The sequence below is a fragment of the Lemur catta genome, chromosome 4 (assembly GCF_020740605.2).
Source record: "Lemur catta isolate mLemCat1 chromosome 4, mLemCat1.pri, whole genome shotgun sequence".
NCBI classification, from domain to species: domain Eukaryota; kingdom Metazoa; phylum Chordata; class Mammalia; order Primates; family Lemuridae; genus Lemur; species Lemur catta.
The window spans coordinates 57,379,467-57,391,762 of record NC_059131.1 but is presented as its reverse complement, the minus strand read 5'-3'; the positions used below and the strand labels follow the sequence as shown (position 1 = coordinate 57,391,762).

The 12,296-nt window shown below is 43.5% G+C and overlaps 1 long non-coding RNA gene across 1 annotated transcript; it reads right to left on the bottom strand.

The window, feature by feature from the left end:
- Positions 1-3,027: 3,027 nt before the first annotated feature.
- Positions 3,028-6,400, bottom strand: LOC123637066. Its single transcript, XR_006734743.1, has 2 exons — positions 5,121-6,400; positions 3,028-3,608 (listed from the first exon to the last, which is right to left on the bottom strand). It is a non-coding gene; the product is annotated as an uncharacterized LOC123637066 (long non-coding RNA).
- Positions 6,401-12,296: the final 5,896 nt, after the last annotated feature.

The following is a 12,296-nucleotide window of genomic DNA, read 5'->3' as shown; positions in this document are numbered from 1 at the left end:
GGGCCAGGCCTCCCAGGAGTCCCTGGGCACCAGAGGATAGCAGACTCCTCCCTCTGCTTCACCGCCCCCAGCCCGGGGACTTTCTGGGCCGTGAAATGTGCACTCCTACCACTTTCCAATGTCTGCTCCTATTCTTTCAACAAGTGGCACCCCCACCCCAGTTGTTCTTCCCCTAAAATTAAAAATTGGTAGAGGAATCACGGGGTTTCTTTTTAATTGATTAGAAAAGAAGAAATTATTTAATCCCAGTGGCCAGAATATAACATTGCATCTGATACAGCCAGCTCCTAGCTTTTTGACTAAGTGCTACTTGTGGAAACTGCTGAGTCAAGATGAGATATTTTCTGAGCCAGCTGTCCTAAAAACAGTGTACAGTTTTCCAGTGGAAAACCCAAAGTGCCCTGAGGTAGGTGCTTGCTGACTGGGCAAGTCAGTCTAGGGGAAACTGCCTGGCCCACAGCCCTCCCCAACACACGCTTTGTCCCTGGGTTCCTGAAGTGCCCCCTCAGCCCTGATTAGAGCACACACGTGAGCAGCGTATGGGACGGGCTGGCCAGCAACCTGGGAATGGACCTGGGGCCACAAAGCCCCACCCAGACACAGGCAGCGGTAAGGAGCCAATGGTTCCCATTCCCTTTCCTGGGATTCCAAAGACAGAAGGGTGAGTAACCCGAGGACAGCCGGTCCACAGGCTGGCTGGTGCCTGGTGGAACAAATCCGGGAATCCAAACCAGGAAATACAGGGAGAATTGATGGGGTACAGAGAAGCTGAAGTTGAAAAACTGTACTGAGAGACCTCACGAATGGCAAGGAGTTAACAGGAAGCAGATACTGTGAAGTGAAGGCAACACAGTGATTCTCAGTCTGGCTGCAAGTTAGAACCACCTGCAGTGCTTACAAATGCCCTTACCTGGGTCCCTGCCAGGTCTAAGAGATCAGTGAGGGGAGGGGAGAGTGGCCACAGAGAGCAGGCAAGTCACATTATGGGTCGTCATGTTACAGGCTCAGACTCCTTAAAGCCGGGTCCCCTACTGCCACCTCCCTCGGGCCTGCCCTGCCTGCTGCAGCCCTCCCCTCAGTCCACCCCCTTTTCCCTCCCTGGAGCTACTACACATCCATTAACTTACCTGCTGGTCTTCATTCCCCCAATTCCACAAGGTAGACGGCAGGAGAGCTCCCAGGTGGCCAGAGCCGGGTAGGCCCGACTACTCTGCATGCAGGTAAAGCCTCAATGCCTGCCCCGGTACATGGTTGCCAGTAGTGGTCATTTAGTCCTCTGATCAGAAAGTGGCCCAATGAGCCTATGGTCCCAAAGGCCAGATTCCAACCACAGGTTGCTACCTGAGCACAGAGAGGTCAAGGTGGAGGGACAGGATTGGGGTTCCACCCTGTGCTTTCCCACGACGACTCTAAAGAAACTCACTCCTGGCTTAGCAGGAGATGGCTTGTCTGCTAGAGTTACCTTTCTTCCACCTAATATAACCCCAACCCACACCACGTGCATTCTCACAACTGCCTCCTGGGGCCAGCTGGCGCTCCACTGGGGAATGACCCTATTTGCATTAATGCTGAAAAAGCTGGTAGGATTCAGCTGGGGTGGATGCTATCATTAGGCACCTCATTCAAGGGAGCTGATCTCATTTCTTAGCTTGTAGTAAGCTACCTGTGACTGAATTTAAAAGAGCATTTACGTAATTTAATTCTTTTTAGGAAAAGATGTTTATTAGAGAGGCAGATGAGAGAATGCAACTAAAAGATGTTGAACCGATTCTCTCCTTTTACAATAGGATTAGAAAGAAGCAATCATAGTGACCATAGTGAAAACTTAGAGAGAACCCCATTGTCTATACAGTCGAGCAGCCAGCAGGGAATTTTAGCTATAACAGCCTTGCGCCTCCCCTGAAGCTACAAATGCAGAAAGGTCATTGGAGAGCAGATAAAACAACTACAAACACATAAAAGAGTAAACAGCTTAAAGAACTGATGTTCAAGTAATGCCTTTAATTTTTATTTTTAAATAATAGCCTTTAGTGTTTTAGAAGTGTTAGATTTACAGAAGCATTCTGAAGACAGTAGAGTTCCCACACACCCCACATCCAGTTTCCCTGATTATTAACATTTTACATTGGCATTGGTCATTTATCATTAACCAATCAATATTAATACATTATTATTAATGAAAGCCCATTGTTCATTCAGATTTCCTTAGGCTTTCCCCAATTTTTTTTTTTTTTGAGACAGGGTCTCGCTTGTTGCCCAGGCTAGAGTGCAGTGGCGTCCTCATAGTTCACTGCAGCCTCAAACTCCTGGGCTCAAGTGATTCTCCTGCCTCAGCCTCTCGAGTAGCTGGAATTACAGGTGTGTGCCACCATGCCTGGCTAATTTTTCTACTTTCGTAGAGACTGGGTCTCACTCTTGCTCAGGCTGGTTTTGAACCCCTGACCTCAAGTGATCCTCCCACCTCAGCTTCCCAAAGTGCTAGAATTACCGGCGTGAGCCACATTGCCTGGCCCCCAGTGTCTTTTTCTAGGTATCCTCTTCACGACACCACATTGCATTTAGCCATCACATCTCCTTGGCTCCTGCTGGGTGTGGCAGTTTCTGAGACTTTCCTTGTTTTTGGCGAGCCTTTAGTGTTTACATAGCAGTCCATCCAAATATAGTCTGTGGGGCAACTATGGATGTATTTGACAAAAAGCAAGTTTAAAAACAAAATCAGAACCACAAAAGAAGAAAGTCACAATCAGTTGACCAGTTGAAACTTGCTCTATTCCAAACATTTTGTCAAACATTAATCACATTTTAGACACCACACCAGAAAAGGGCACTGGCATTATTAAAAATGAAACAACTGCCTTGAGTTATGGACATCAGGAAGCAGTAGCAAATCTCAAAGAGGATGGGTTTAAAGAGGATATTGTCTGAAGTGAGGTTTAGTAGATTTATAAACATGATTAGGGAGAAAAGTCTTCTACACATGCAATATTAACATGTAAGTGTAACTCTAAAATAAAGGAAGAAAGCAGAGATTTTTCCCTCCTTTTATTTAACAGAGAACTGTTGGAAGAAAATAAAAAATACATTGGGTAGAAACGGAAATTTCTGATGCTTTGGGAATTGCTTCAGTACTTTTTTTTCAATACTTCAGGCACTGACTAGAGGAACTGAGACTAGAAAATACCTTTACTTGTTTAGTCAGCATCACATACCTTCAATCTGTTTGTCCTCAGAGCTGAGGCATACGACTTAAAATAATCACCATAAATTCATGCACACAACCCCTCTCCCATGCTCTATACCAACTGAGCTATTTTCTGAATCAAATTTGCACAACTGTAAAGAAAAAAAACTTCATAGAATAACATAAGCTAACAGCGATTTGCCATTTTAGGCTTTTCCAGTGTTTAGTTTGCTTTCTTGGGTAGTTAGTCAGGAAATGAGTCCATCATCTGATAGGACGGTCAGATCTCATTATCTTCAGTCTCCCAGTGGCTTCATTGAATGCCGAAGGCTGGTAATCTGCTAGTGCCGAAGGAAGGGGAGGCATCTATGGTTCACTAGAACCAATCCCCATGGCTTCCCGGCCAGCTGATTGTCTTGTTACAATACTTAAAAACAAGATTAGTAGCTTTATCAGCATCACGTCAGTAAAGGCATTAATGATTCAAAAGGCATGTTAATTATGAACTTTTAAAAATTATATAGTTGCAAATCAACCTGTTACTAAAGGCCTTGTAAAAGGTAACTCACTGCTGGAACCTTGAAACAGGCGCCATCCAGAGCAACAGGCATGAGTCCCTCTGCCAGCTCCTGATCCCCTGATTTGAGTTTATGAAATGAGCCCATAGTGTACAGGCAAGAAGCTGACTTTCCTATCTAAAACTAAGTCTCAACATGACACTTCCCTTCTGACCCATTTATAGCTGGTTCTCTGTGCTCTCTGTTTAGGGGTGGGGAACCTGTGGCCTCAAGGCCACATATGGCCCTCCAAATCCCCAAGTGCAGCCCCTCGACCAAATCCAAACTTCACAGAACAAATCCCTTTATGAAAAGGATTTGTTCTGTAAAATCTGGATTCAGTCAAAAGGCTGCACTCAAGGATCCAGAAGGCCACATGTGGCCCCAAGGTTCAGGCCATGGTAGCTAAGCATGTGACCAACTTCGCTATCCATCCACTTGCTTCAGTGCCAATTTAAGAATGCAAATTTCTGTGGCCAGGTTTCTTTAAAGATGGTAAGGAATTTTTATCTTATTCTGGCTAAAGTTAATCATATTATTTTCTAAAGTGAGCCTTTACATTCATTGCTTCTGAAAAATTCCAGCAAACTCAAAATTTAGGTCTTTTTTTTTTTTTTTGAGACAGAGTCTCACTCTGTTGCCTGGGCTAGAGTGTCGTGGCATCAGCCTAGCTCAGAGCAACCTCAAACTCTTAGGCTCAAGCGATCTTCCTGCCTCAGCGTCCCGAGTAGCTGGGACTACAGGCATGTGCCACCATGCCTGGCTAATTTTTTCTATATATATTTTTAGTTCTCCAGATCATTTCTTTCTATTTTTAGTAGAGACGGGGGTCTCGCTCTTGCTCAGGCTGGTCTCGAACTTCTGAGCTCAAACGATCCACCCGCCTCGGCCTTCCAGAGTGCTAGGATTACAGGCGTGAACCACTGTGCTCTGCCCACCCACCCAGTCTTTTAAATAACTGCCTGTAACAGTCACTGTAGTGAGGAAAAATAACTCCATAATTTAAAAAAAAGTGATATTAAATATATATCTTAATGCCTTTGGCAGTTTTGTCCAAATCAATTTGGACTAATAAAGTAGGGACTTAAACGTTTTCATCTTCATTTATCCAAATGTAGATTCACCCATCACCTTGGTTGTCCTCTCTAACATACAATGTCTCTGCCTCAACTACAGAAAATGATTCCTTCATTCTGACCTTCAAATACGTAGAGGGCTTTCCACATCCCCATGGTAGGAAGGGGTTCCTTGCCATCAAATTCATTACCAAAATTCATGGCCGGAACTCCTAACCTCACCCTCCCGATTGTCTGCTTTGTGTACTTGCCATCTGAGCCCTCCCAGTCTTGTGCAAAGTCCTTTGGGGGCTTTGGGTTTTGTACCTTCCGCTCCATTGTCAGGCCCGTTCACTTGGTGGTGGGAGTGGCCTTCAACCTCAGCCAACCAGACTTCAAATTTCTGGTTTTTCTGTATTTTTGTCCAGATTTTGTTAATTTGTGACCCAAGCTGGTTGGGTCTCCCATTTGAGGATTCTTTAGGTTAATGTTCTTCATTTTTGTTATGCCATCTCTTCGGTCCCTCTCCATTTGAATTTATTTAACTCACTGTTTCTTGTAGCTTTCTCCTTCTCTGTTGAGGTGGCAGATTGCGGAAATCCTCTGGTGTCACAACCCACGCTTCAGACTTCAAAGCAGCCGATGTGGGGTTTGGGAATCATGAGCTCATTGCAGCAATCAGTTCCTTTTGCTGCTTGGGAGGCTTATTTATTTTTATGAACAGCCACAACTTTCCTTTGGATTTATCACAATTACCCCTGGTTTACCGTCTCCATGGATAGAAATGTGAAAGACTATTTTCGTGCACTTCATTAGCCGAGTGCAACCCTCAGATGCTTCCAGGAGGCTCAAATCCTGACTTGAAAGTTGCTACTTTAACGATGTGCGGGACCGCCAAAGGAGACATTCCCAATATCTTTCAGAAAATACAAGAGATGGAGGAAGGAGGGCAGTGAGAACCGGGGAATACAGAGATTGGTCAACAGGTTAGAGCGATCAGTGGGAAATGCTGGCCAAGCACAATAAAGGCAGTAGACTCAATGATCAGAAAAAATAAAATTGAAATGAAAGTGCGATTTCCTCTCCTGCTTCAGGTCTTGAACGCGGCCTGTAATCCCACAGTGATCTAGAAGTTCAAGTTCTCAAAAAGGTAACTTCGTGCCGCCCAGCGTGACCGCTCATTTCGTTCACAGGCAGGGAAGGACAGCTTTCCATCATGTGTACCTGGCGTTCTTCCTCCTTCGAGTTCTTTTCAGGTTGGTATTTCTTCAGGGATGCCTGCGTTGCTTTGCATCGCTGAGGTCAATCTCGGTGCTTTTCTTGACAAATGTGACGAAGGTCTCAAGAATACCAATTCCCCGCTGTTTTTCTACGTTGTCCAGCTGATCCCGGAGCTCAGTGCCCAGCCCCGGGTGCAGGGCGGGCGGAAAGGGACGCGGGTCCCCACCGGGCCACGCCCCGGCCTCCCCGGCTCGCCGCTCGGCCCCTTGGTCTCCTCTGCGGCTCCCCCTCCCGCAGTGGCCTGGGGAACCCGCACGGCGGCCGCAGCGCCGCCCAGCCCGCGCCCTGCGCGCTTTAACGCGCGGACGCCCGCAAGCCCCGCCGCGCACACACGCGTCCCTCCGTGGCAGGGGCGCACGGCGCGGGCCGCCGCCCGGGACCGCGAAGACGCAGGGGCTCGACGCCGCCTGCCGACGCCGCGGAAGCTCGAGGCCCCGGCCGGGACCCCGGCGGAGAGCCGCGCGGAGAGGGCGCCCCCTGCCGACGCGGAGGCCGTCGGCCAGGCCCACGGTCGCGGCGACCGGAGGAGCCCCAAGCCCGGCCGGGGAAGAACATGCGGGCCCGGCTGCCAGCTCGCAAGAGAAGGTCCCAGATGATAACAGGGCCCCGGGGCCTCTAGTCGGCCTTCGCTGCTGACACCTCAGGCCTGACTTCCTTCTGCCTCCTTGTTCCCTCTCGGCCACTCATGAACCAGACTGTACCCTCCCAACCTCCTCGCCCTCTTCCTGGTAAAAATGGACCAAACAAATTCAAGGCATATCACAAAATAAATGTGAAGTCAAGGTCGAGCATGAATTGGAATACCATGATCAGGGAATCAGCTTCAGGGATACAATAGTGGCCGGGCGCGGTGGCTCACGCCTGCAATCCTAGGACTCTGGGAGGCCGAGGCGGGAGGATCGTTTGAGCTCAGGAGTTCGAGATCAGCCTGAGCAAGAGCGAGACCCCCGTCTCTACTAAAAAAATAGAAAGAAATTAGGTGGACAACTAAAAATATTAAAAAAATAGAAAGAAATTAGGTGGACAACTAAAAATATATAGAAAAAATTAGCCGGGCATGGTGGCGCATGCCTGTAGTCCCAGCTACTCGGGAGGCTGAGGCAGGAGGATTGCTTAAGCCCAGGAGTTTGAGGTTGCTGTGAGCTAGGCTGACGCCACGGCACTCACTCTAGCCCGGGCAACAGAGTGAGACTCTGTCTCAAAAAAAAAAGGATACGATAGTATGAAATTTTATATTTAAATTTCTAACCAAAATGTGAAAGTTAGAAATTGTCGTGCAATATCTCGTGTCAGATGTAGATGGCTCCTGTGGTCTTTTTATTGGGGGGGGTGTGTGTGGGGGGGAGATGGGCTCTCAATATGTTGCCCAGGCTGGCCTTGAACTCCTGGGCCCAAGTGAGCCTCCCTCCTCATCCTCCAGAGTAGCTGGGACTATAGGCAGGAGCCACCCCACCCGGCTGCTGTGGTCTTTATGCTACACGTTTGCCATGTGAAACAAATGCTCATTTGCAAAGTATACTTAATGATGTCATTAACCTCAATTAAGGAAGGATATTTTTCAGTAAAACTTTCTAGAAGGAACTTTGTTGTAATGATTCATAGCTTGAATGGAAGTAAAAAAAAACCCCTTTGTTATTATTCAAAAATAGTTGGCAGGCTATAGCTATCTTTTGTTTGTTCAAAATGTTTGCTTCCTCAAAAAGCTAGAACAAGGTTAACAAAAAAAAAGCATGAAGAAGGAAATAATAAGCATAAAAGTATAAATTAATGAGGTAGAAAGTGAAAGATAGTAGAAATAATAAATCAAAATGCTGGTTCTTTGAGAAAAATTAACAAAACAAAACAATAGCTAAACTAAGAAAGAAAAGAAAGCACAAAAATACAAAATAAGTGGCAAAGTGCAATAACCATCGGAACAGAGGAAATTTTTAAAACATATGCAACTACGTTGTTCAACTTTATGAAATAAATTTGAAAACATAAAATGAATAATTTTAGAGGAAAATACAATTTGCAAAAATTCTTCTGTTAAGATAGAAAGCATTAACAGACCAATCTCCGTAAAATACTACAGAAATTCGTCAAATAAATACACTGTGTAACGGGGAATTCTATTAAACCTTTACATACCAAATAATCCCCATACACGTTTGAGAGCATGGAAAAAATTAAAACCCAAAGTGTGTTTCTGTTCTCTCACTCAACAACAATCAATACAGAAGACTTCTGTGACCAAATGTGTGGGCATTTCTTCCCATCCCCAGGCAAGCAATCAATTCTGCAGTGGACACCAGCTGAGTTTCCTCTAATTCAATTCTGACACTGTCCATCTGGAGTTAGTGTCAGGTCCCACAGGTTGAGGACTTAGTCCCCAAGACTCCCCCCTGCACTTCTAGTAGCACTGGAAAGTCCCGGATTATTTTACCTGTGCTTCTGACCGATTGACTATAAACTGGGGATCCCATGACTCCCTCTTTGGGTTGGATTAATTTGCTAGAGCAGCTCACAGAACTCAGGGAAACACTTACTTACATTTACTGTTTTATTACAAAGGGTATTTTAAAGATTACAAAGAAACAACCAGATGTAGAGATACATAGGGTGAGGTCTGGAAGGCGTCCTAAGCACAGGAGCTTCTGTCCCCCTCGGAGTTGGGGGTACAGTGGCCTCCTGGACAGTGGAAGAGTTATTGTTCACCTTCCTTTAAGCTATCCAGATGTTCTCTGAACGCTGTCCTCTTAGGCCTTTTATGGAGACTTCATTGGATAGACATGACTGAAGCATGGATAACCATGTAGAAATGTGATTGGACAAAAAAAGTGTGATCTAATAGACTGAATGGTGAAACCCAACAAGGCCTTTCTGTTCAGATTCTTTTTGGCCCCTGTGCATTCCTTCCTCCTGGGTATGGAGCAGAACCCTTCCTTTTTTTTTTTTTTTTTTGAGACAGAGTTTTGCTCTGTCGCCTGGGCTAGAGTGCTATGGCATCAGCCTAGCTCACAGCAACCTCAAACTCCTGGGCTCAAGGGATCCTCCTGCCTCAGCCTCCCAAGAAGCTGGGCCTATAGGCGCACACCACCATGCCCAGCTGATTTTTCTATTTTTAGTAGAGATAGGGTCTCACTCTTGTCCAGGCTGGTCTCAAACTCCTGAACGACAGCGATCCTCCCACCTTGGCCTCCCAAAGTGCTAGGATTACAGGCATGAGCCACCGAGCCCGGCCTCAGAACCCTTCCAAAATGAGTGTCTTGTGACCCACAATCAGAAAAACAAGGGACAGTTAATGTCCTGCCTTAGGCCGGTGAAAGGAGTGCAGGAGAAGGTCAGAGAGAGATTCTGTTTTCTGAAGCCTGCTTCTGAGGCCTAAAACACCCCAACATTATAACAAAAGACTGTAACAAGGGCTATGGGAGTTATGAGCCAGGAACTATGGATGAAAACCTATATATGTGTGTGCATATATATAATATCACAATGTATGACATAAATTTTTTCAGAGACTAGAAAATGAAAAAAACCTGCCAAGTCCTTTTGTAAAGCAAATACAAAATTATTATCTAAATCTGATGCAGCTAGCACAAAAATGAAAACTATAAATCAATCTCACTAAAGAATTAAACAAAATATTGCACACTTAATTCAATAGTCCATTAAGTAGATGAATCATCATGATTAAGTGGGTTGTGCAAAGTGAAAAAGAGCAGAGATAGTTCATATTTGGAAATCCACGAGTACAATTCACCGTATTTCCTCCATGTATGCTGAAAAGGCCTTTCCACAAAATTTAACACCCATTCCTGATTAAAAAGCACTCAATAAAATAGTAATTGGAGGGCTGAGTGTGGTGGCTCAAGCCTGTAATCCCAGCACTTTGGGAGGCTAAGACAGGAGGATCACTTGAAGCCAGGAGTTCAAGACTAGCCTGAGCAATATTGAGATACTATCTCTACAAAAAAAAAAAACTTAAAAATTAGCCCAGTGTGGTGGTGCACACCTGTAGCCCATTCAGGAGGCTGAGGTCAGAGGACCTCCAGAACCCAAGAGTTCGAGGCTGCAGTGAGCTATGATGAGGCCACTGCACTTCAGCCTGGGAGACAGAACAAGGCACTGTCTCAAAACATAACAGAACAAAACAAAACTAGTAATTGCTGGATCTTTGCTAACATGATAATATGTATATATACATTCTGGAGCCAGCATCTTATTAATAGTTAATGAGGATCAGGAACAAGGCAGGAATACCCATTACCTCCACTACTATTTAGCATTGTACTGGAATTATTAGCCAATGCAATTAGATGAGAAAATAATTAGAGCATAAGAATTGGAAAAGAAGAGGTAGAACTATCTCTCTTTGCAGATGTCATAGTATATCTGAAGAGTCTATTTTAAAGCTAACTCAAACAATGAAAGAATTCAGTAAAGTAGTAATATATAAAATTAACATAAAAATCAATGGCCTTCATATATAAAATTAAAACCAGTTAGAAGAAATAAGAAAGAAAAAAACCCATTTACAATGCAAACTAAAAAGATAAATACTTAATTGGATGTTCAGTGCCGCTTTTAAAAAAGTTAAATACTTAAGAATAAATTTAACAGGAAATGTGCAAATCCCATATGGGGAAAACTTTAACACATCCTAAAATATACACAAGTAGACTTGAGAAAATGGAAAATGTAATCTTATCCTTGGATAGAATGACTCAACAGCATAAAAATGTCAGTTCTACCTAATTTATAAATTTAATGTGATTCAAATAAAACTATCAGTAGTTTTTTTTTCCTGTAACTATACAAGTTCATTCTAAAAGTTAACATAGAAATATAAACATGCAAGAATAGCTAGGAAACTCCTGAAAAAGAAGAGCAACAAGGAGACACTAGCCCTGCTAGATGTGAAAATATACTATTAATATTAAATATAATCAATATGCAATATAAATATTAATATTAAGGTATACTATAAATAGAAATATACTGTACTATTCAAAACAGTGACCTATTAGCACATGAAGAGACTGACCAGAGGAACAGAAGACTAGAGTATGGAAATTTAGTAGATGATAAAGTGGCACCTCAAATTAGTGAGTAAAAGATAAACATGTTTTATTAATGGTGTTGGAACAACTAGAGAGCCACTTGGGAAGAGATAGAATTGAATCTATTTCTATACCATGCACGAGAAAAATTTGCAAATGGATCAGAGACCAAAATGTTAAAAATGCAACTATACAAAAGTTCTAGAAAAAAGCATGTGTGAATTCCTTTATAAATTTGGTATCATTTTCTATCCAAGATCAAGGTGCCAGAGAAGAATAAAAAAAAATTAAAAACCTTAAAAAAATAAATTGGGTATCATTTTCTAATTATGAGACAAAATTGAAATGCAACAAGGGAAGAAAGATAAATTTAACTAAATAAAAATATGGCAAAGCAAATTGTCATAAGCTTAGTCAAAAGACAAATAACAAACTGGGAGAAAATATTTGCAACATACACCACAGATAAAGGGTTAATGTGCCTATTATAATATATAAAGAAATATTAAAAATTAAGAAAGTGGGCAATTGAGGGGAGGGAAACACTAAAAACTTCATTAGCACAATGGATAACATACATTTGAATGAAGTACACCAGAAAAAGATATACAAATGTCCCTTAAACATATGAAGAGCTAGGCTAGGTGTAGTAGCTGACACTTATAGTCCCAGCATTTTGGGAGGTCAAGGTGAGAGGATCAGTTAAGGCCAGGAATTCAAGACCAGCTTGGGCAACATAGCAAGATCCCATCTCTACAAAAAATAAGAAATTAGCTGGGTGTGTTAGTGTGCACCTGTAGTCCCAGCTACTCGGAAGGCTGAGGCAGGAGGATCACTCAAGCCCAGGAGTTTGACATTGCAGTGAGTTATGCTCAGGCAACTGCACTCTTGCCTGGGCAATAGAGCAAGACTCCGTCTCAAAAATTTTTTGAAAAAATGATCAACTTCACCTATTAATAAGAGAAATGAAAACTATGTTGAGATACTATTTCTCAACTGTCACATTGACAAATATTCAAAACTTGTATGACACACAGTAAGCAAGGGATATGAGGAAACAGGGGGACTCAGTACATTGCTGCTGAGAGAGCAAACCATCAGGGGATTTGGAAATACCTAATAACCCTTTGGCCAAACAATCCCACTTCTAGGAATTTGTCCTGAATATACACCTTACTAC